Here is a 7,488-nt window from a genome sequence, read left to right as displayed (position 1 = left end):
TTTTTCTATCATGCTACAATAAAAGTAAGATAAATATTGTTTAAAATACATTTTAAAAATACATTTTGAATACATTTATTTTTTTGTGCTAGAACCATTTTAATGTAATTATATATATCTGCCAAATCCAGGAAGAAAAAGTTTATGCATATATAACTTTTCCAGTTAACATCTGCAAGCATAAATGACAATGATCACAGTCTATAAATTCATCAGGGTCAGAGCAATTGACCAATGTCTCCATACTGCTAGACTTACCAACAGTAAATTACAGATGAATTAATGTCCTGTTTCTCTTCTCTCACTCTCCTTGTCCAGAGATATTTTGTTGTAAAGTTTCAGTGCAGCTCACCTCCAGCCAAAGGCAATCTTTTTAGGTAAGTACTCAGTTGCTCTGAATTTGCTTATAATTATAACCTACTTAATCACAGAGGAACGTCTGTAGAGGTGGAGTTCAAGGTTGCATACAACAACAGGAGATCCCAGTTTTGAAGTTTAGCACAGATTAAAAACCACAGATGCACCATTTATATAAGACACACACTGATTGTCTCCTAAACTACATATTGACTCCTTATGAACATTATTTTTAAAACAAAGTAGTGCATCTGGGACAATCAGTCGCACAATTCACACAGCCCTGAAAAGTTTTTCAGTGCCAACTACCAATTGGTCATGAAACGTGAGTGAGCTTGAGACACTTCATTCCTAAGATTCAACCACAGATTGGCTAAAACACTGGAACCCCTCTGCTTAAGAAGTCTATGTCCTTCCCTCCTTTCCCTCACAATTTAGTTTTGTTTATTTTTGGTGGTGTTTGGTTGCACATGGCTAGAATGCTTTTGGTCACTTTGCAAATCAGGAAAACAAATGACCTAAAACTATGACAGGATCTTAAGTAGACTGGTTTGTCCATTTCAGGTTGCTGGTTGCTGGTGGCCCCTCTAAGGCCCTTCATTTTTCCTTCTATGCCTCCCGGAACATTGATTAGAAGATGAGTCTGAGCATCATGCCATCTAACTCTTTTAACCAATGCCTGGCTAAACCTGGAATGTCCAGCCCAGTATATTTAAAAATCGCCCACAAAAAGGTTCTACGGATCTTCACAAAACCTGGTATTTCCATGGAGATGTCTGATCTTTATATTCCAAGCAGTCAGCATTGAAATTAAGCTTCCAGGAGGCAGTTTGGTCCTTATGATCCAAACAATCAGTGGTTGAGTTAAAATCCAAGCTTGAAGCTCCATATTCCTGGGTGGAAAGAGAAGCTGGGGACTGATTGAGATGGCTGTTGACCGCATTGGTACCAGGGGCTGAATGTGGCCCCTGGTCCAGGAAGCTGGTGATGTATATAGGGGTCAAATAAGATCCACAGTCCATGTCCCCAAAGTAGGAAGCTGAGCCAGCATATCCTTGACTATAACCCGAAGCCTGAGTATAGGTCATGGGACAGGACCTCTGCATGCAGGAAGAGGAAGTGGACAAGGGATCTGACAGTGGGGAGATGGAAGCTGGGCTCCAGATAGACACAGGAGCACTGCTGCTGGAAATGGCCAGGACTGAGGTGCTAGAGGGGGGAGCAAATTGGCCACTCATTCCACTCTCTGAACTTACCTCCCGAGCTGGAGAGGTCTTCTTTTTCGCAGGTGTCACTTTGTTTTGACCTCCATTCTGTTGCTGCTGCTGCTGCTGCTGCTGCTGCTGCTGCTGTTGGCGGCACTTAGCTCTTCGATTCGTAAGCCATACCCGGGTAGCTCACCGAGGGGCGCAGCAAGAACATGCCCAAAGTGATCAGACTCAGTCCGTTGACTGCGTAAGGCGGTTGCTTAAGATAAGACATCATGCCAAGGTTGTTTGGAGGCGCGAAATCGGCTCAAATCAGGGGGGACCCAGCCAGAAGGTCTCGCTTCGCTGGGGGTGGACAGATTCAGGGTCCTTAGTGTGTGGGTTTGGAGCGGTTGAACTATGGGCAAAGCAAACAAACAGAGGTGCTGGTTTACTGCTTCACAGGCACAGCTTTTCCACGTTCCACCACTAACTTAGAAAGCTTAAATATATTTGTTTAAATATATCTTTGTTGGGGTGCCTGGGTGGCTCAGTGGGTTAAGTGGCCGACTTCAGCTCCGGTCATGATCTCACCTCTGATGAGTTCGAGCCCCACGTCAGGCTCTGTGCTGACAGCTCAGAGCCTGGAGCCTGCTTCAGATTCTGTGTCTCCCTCTCTCTCTGCCCCTCCCCTGCTTGTACCCTGTCTCTCTCTCTCTCTCTCTCAAAAATAAATGTTAAAAAAATTAAATATATCTTTGGTAAAATCCTCAGATAATTTATATATGAACCAGTAACCATAGACACGTAGCACAGGTCATAAGATTCCCCAGAAGTACCCCAGATGTTTCTTAGAATTTGGAAAATACTCCAGCAGGGGTTCTTAAAGTGCTTGCAGGCCAGCATCAGCATCACCTGGGAGCTTGTAAGAAATGCAAGTTCTCAGGCCCCTTCACAGACCTGCTACACTGAGGGTAGGACCTAGAAATCTGTTCAACAAGCTTCCCAAGTGATTCTAATGTCCACTGAAGTTTGAGGGCCACTGTACAAGTAGCTTCTCATGATATTTGCTGGCATTCTTGGCCATAGGACATTTTTATAAAGGCAGATTACTAAGTATAACTACATATATCGAATACAGATCTTCATATGAATCCTGTTTCAGGATAAAAATAAAGATATGTTAAAATTATTCTTGTACAAAACATGTTGACATTTTTAGAGCATAGCATTCCCTGGAATAAAATCACTTTTGTTTACAAGTAACAGAAAACCAACACAAGCTGGCTTAAGGAGGAGAAAAAAAGAGTGATTTTTTTTTTTTAAAGAACAGGGGCTATTGTCTCAGAATCACAACAAACCTTAAACAAACGAAACTCAGGAAAGGCAGGGACCAGAGAAACTCAGAACTGCAGGAGCAGATCTATCGAAGCAGCTTCCTCACCATCTGTGTCAGTGCCTTTTTTTCTTTTTGAGATTTCTATGGAATTTTGTACAATGAAGTTCTTTAACAATAGCACAACAGTTTATATTTATGAGCACTTCACAATTATTTGTTCATTAAATCTTGTGATATTTCTGGGAAATAGACCCACGCTGTTAGTTTACTTTTATAAGCAAAGTAACCAAAGCAGGGAATCGTGAAGTTTCTCCAAGCCACACAGCCAGGTTTCTGCTGAGCAAGGACTTTCCTTCAGAGCACCTGCTCCCACGAACTTAAGCCGTAGTCCCAGTATAGTGGTTCAACTGCCTGTTAAGTTAGTCCCCCCCTCAATGTGGGACAGGTTGGGGGAGTGCCTGGGTATCTGGGAATGGTTGGTTAAGGTGAAGGCTCCTGAAAGTAAATGTAGAAGTGCCAGTGGTTGGCGTTGGCATTGACATTAACATTTGGGCTGTATCATGCATCCCATCAGTATGTCAGTGCGTGCCTATATGACACAAACACACGTTTGCAATAGAGTCCAGTTTGAGATTTTCACATCAGTAAGTCTAAAGTTGTAATTCCCAACCTGGGCAGCACATTGAAATACCTGAGAGCTTTAAAATTAAGTCAAAGTCTCAGAACCAATTAAATCCAAATATCTGAGATGGGGGTGTGAGCTTGGATATTTTCAAAATTCCCCTTTTTTCCAATATGTGGCCACAGTTAAGAATCACTGGTATAAAGGATCCTGCAGATCTGGTGGTATGGTTGGGCAGATTGTTCACTGGATAAGGACACCTAACTGAAGGGACCAAGGAATACTAAAATTCAGCCCACACCCTGCTCACCAAGCAGTGTCCTCTTGGTTAGGGGTGGCATCTATTCTGAAAGAGTCACCTTTTAACTAATTCCCACAAAGAGGACCCTGGGTCATTCCACTATTCTTGAATGTGCATTGCTGTATATTCTACATATGCCATTTTCAGATTTTAAAAAGTGTATTCAGGAGTGCCTGGGTGGCTCAGTCAGTTGAGCATCCAACTTCAGCTCAGGTCATGATCTCATGGGTTGTGAGTTCAAGCCCTGTCTCAGGCTCTGTGCTGACAGCTCGGAGCCTGGAGCCTGCTTCAGATTCTGTGTCTCCCTCTCCGCCCCTCCCGTGCTCACACACTCTTTCTCTCTCTCTTCCTCTCAAAAATAAATAAAACATTAAAAAAAAAAGTACCCCTTTGAAAAATGTATTCATTAAAAATTATATTTAGCATCTGCTACCTGGTGGATACTTGGCATACATGGGGTACACAACTACAAAATAATCACAGCTCCTGTCTTTTTTTTTTTTTTTTTTTTTTTGGATAAGCTGTATGCCCAACATAGCGCTCAATTCACTGACCTGGAGATCAAGGGCCACATGTTGTGCTGACTGAGCCAGGCAGACACCCCACAGCTCCTGTCTTTATGGAACCCACAGCCTGTTGGGAAAAACAAGTGGTTAAACAATATGAGAAGTGTTCTAATGGGAGTGTGTGCAGAATGCTGGAGGAATGACACTGCTCAGGACACTTTGACAAGGCTCCAAACAGCCTCCCATATGCCACTGGCCCGGGCACCATTGAATCTGCCAGATCATATGACCCAAGTGGCAGAGCAGCCTGCATGGCAGCCTGGCCTTCTCTCTTGCTCTTATCCCCACACGTAAGTAGCGGCTTTTCAGGTTTTTCAATAAACGGGTTGGAGTAATACACTCAAATGGGGAGTGTTGCCTCCAAACTCCAGAGTTCCACTAGGTGTTACGCCTCTTTCCTCATCGTAGGAGGGGACAGGTGAAACACCTTATCCTTCATCTTAGAAGGGGCAGAACAACATGCCACACATCATTGGATCCCTAGAGATTTCACAAAGATAGAAGGCCCCAGAATTTTTGTCAGATTTATTTTCCACCCTCTGACACACAGATGTCTTACCAATAAGTCTAGAGTAGTTGCTACTTCTTGCTCACTAGGGCCCATTAGCACGATGTCGTCAATGTCATGGACCAGGGTGATGTCTTGTGGAAGGGAAAGGTGATCGTAATGGCCTGAATGTCTGTGTCCCCCAAAATTCATATGTTGAAATCAGACCCCCTAATGTGATGGTATTAGGAGGTGGGGCCTTTGGGACATGATTAGGTCATGAGGATGGAGCCCTCGTGAATGGGATTAGTGCCCTTATAAAAGTGACCCCAGATGTGAGCTCAAGCCCCACATTGGGCTCTGCACTGGGCATGAAGCCTATAAAAAAAAAAAAAAAAAAAAAAAGGTGACCGGATCTTTCACTCTCTGCCATGTGAGGATACTATGAGAAGTCTGCCAGTCAGCAACCCAGAAGAGGGATCTCATCAGAACCTATTCATGCTGGCAATCTGATCTTGGACTTCTAGCCCCCAGAACTGTGAGAAATAAATTTCTGTTTTTTTTTTAAATTAATTTTTTTTCAACGTTTTTTATTTATTTTTGGGACAGAGAGAGACAGAGCATGAACGGGGGAGGGGCAGAGAGAGAGGGAGACACAGAATCGGAAACAGGCTCCAGGCTCTGAGCCATCAGCCCAGAGCCCGACGCGGGGCTCGAACTCACGGACCGCGAGATCGTGACCTGGCTGAAGTCGGACGCTTAACCAACTGCGCCACCCAGGCGCCCCTAAATTTCTGTTTTTTATAAGCCACCCAGTTATGGTACTTTGTTACAGCAGCCTGAATGGGCTAAGACAGTGATCAATTGTCCTGTGAACCAAATTTTGACATAGAGTTGAAGAATGGATATATTCCTGAGGCAGAACAGTGAGGGTATATTGCTGGCCTCAGGATTCTCCAGAGAAACAGAACCGACAGCATGTATAGGCTATATAGAAGTGATTCAGAGATTATGGTGGCTGAGAAGTCCCATGAACTGCCATCTGCAAACTGGAGACCCAGAAAAGCCAGTGGTATATTCTCGTCCAAGATCAAAGACCTGAGAATCAAGAAAACCAACAGAGTAAGTTTTAGTGCAAGGGCAGAAGACCTATGTCCCACCTCAAGTAGTCAGGACAATGAGAAAAAATTCTCCTTTCCTCTGCCTTTTTGTTTTATTTGGGACCTCAGTGGATTAGATGGTGTCCATCCACATGGGGAAGGGCAATCTGCTTGACTCAGTCTACTGAGTAAAAGCTAATCTCCTCTGGAAACACCCTTACAGACTCACCTAGAAATAACATTTAGCCAAATATCTGGGTGCCCTATGGTCCAGTCCAATTGACCCATTAAATTAGCCACCACACCAGCTGAAAGCAAACTGTTTTTTGTGGTCCTTATCGACAGGTATGAAGAGAAAAGCATTTGCCAGCTCCATAGCTCCATACCAGATAACAGGGAATGTGTTCATTTGTATCCCCATGTTCATCCTTTTCTTACCCCACATTGTAGGGAAAGTGACATTAGAAGCAATTAGCCGAAGAGAGGCTAATTCACTACATTTCTACATTTCTTAGTTTCTCATTTCTACATTTCTACTCACTACATTTCTTAGTTTGACAAGAATGTTCAAAAGTATCATACATACTGTCACTAGATCATTGCTTCTTATAAGTAGTTGATTAAGAATATCTGATGGTGAGAGCACCTGGCTGGAGCACACAGCTCTTGATCTCAGGGTTGTGGGTTCAAGCCCCATGCTGAGTGTAGAGAATACTTAAAATCTTGGGGTGCCTGGGTGGTTCAGTCAGTTAAGTGTCCAACTCTTGATTTGGGCTCAGGTCATGATCTCACAGTTTGAGTTCGATCCCCACGTTGGGCTCCATGCTGTCAGTGTAGAGCCTGTTTGGGATTCTCTCTGTCTCCTTCTCTCTCTGCCTCTCTCCTGTTTGCATGCATGCACACACTCTCTCCCTCTCTCAAAATAAATAAAAGAACTTAAAAAAAATAACAGAAAATATTTTAAAAAGTACCTGATACTGGCATTTTTAATATCTTTATTGCCAGATCATACCATAGACTATCAGTGCTATCTTTACTACCAGAAATAGAGCCATTAGTGTCTTTTAAGTCTAATAAGAGTAGAAGAGCCAATTCCAGAGCCCCCAGAATCAATTCTGAAACTCCTTAAATTTCTGTTCTTCTAGAACCACTCTCAGTACCAAAATCTGTATCAGTCAGGGTTCTCCAAAGAAACAGAACCAATAGGATCAATTATGGAGGCTGGCAAGCCCCAGTGTCTGCAGTCACAAGCTGGAGACCCAAGATGGTATAGTTTCAGTCCAAGTCCAAAGGCAGGAAAAACTGCTATTCCAGCTCAAGTCACCTAGGCAGGAGAAAATGCCCTCTTATTTGTGGGAAGATCAACTATTTTGTTTTATTCGGGCCCTCAACAATACTACTCTACCTATTCAATATTAATCTTATCCAGAAACACCTTCACAGACACATCCAGAATAATGTTTCACCAAATGTCCAGCCACCCAGACAAGTTGAAACCTAAAATTAACCATCACACCTCCCTTGCTAAG

General features: G+C 43.3%; 1 pseudogene; it reads right to left on the bottom strand.

Moving 5' to 3' along the window:
- Positions 1-1,012: 1,012 nt before the first annotated feature.
- On the bottom strand, positions 1,013-4,463 carry LOC109256788 (homeobox protein OTX2-like; annotated as a pseudogene).
- Positions 4,464-7,488: the final 3,025 nt, after the last annotated feature.

This window comes from Panthera pardus, unplaced genomic scaffold (genome assembly GCF_024362965.1).
Source record: "Panthera pardus isolate Hobbes unplaced genomic scaffold, ASM2436296v1 HiC_scaffold_11, whole genome shotgun sequence".
NCBI classification, from domain to species: domain Eukaryota; kingdom Metazoa; phylum Chordata; class Mammalia; order Carnivora; family Felidae; genus Panthera; species Panthera pardus.
The sequence above is the reverse complement of the archived record's forward strand: the minus strand, read 5'-3'. Positions and strand labels throughout refer to the sequence as shown.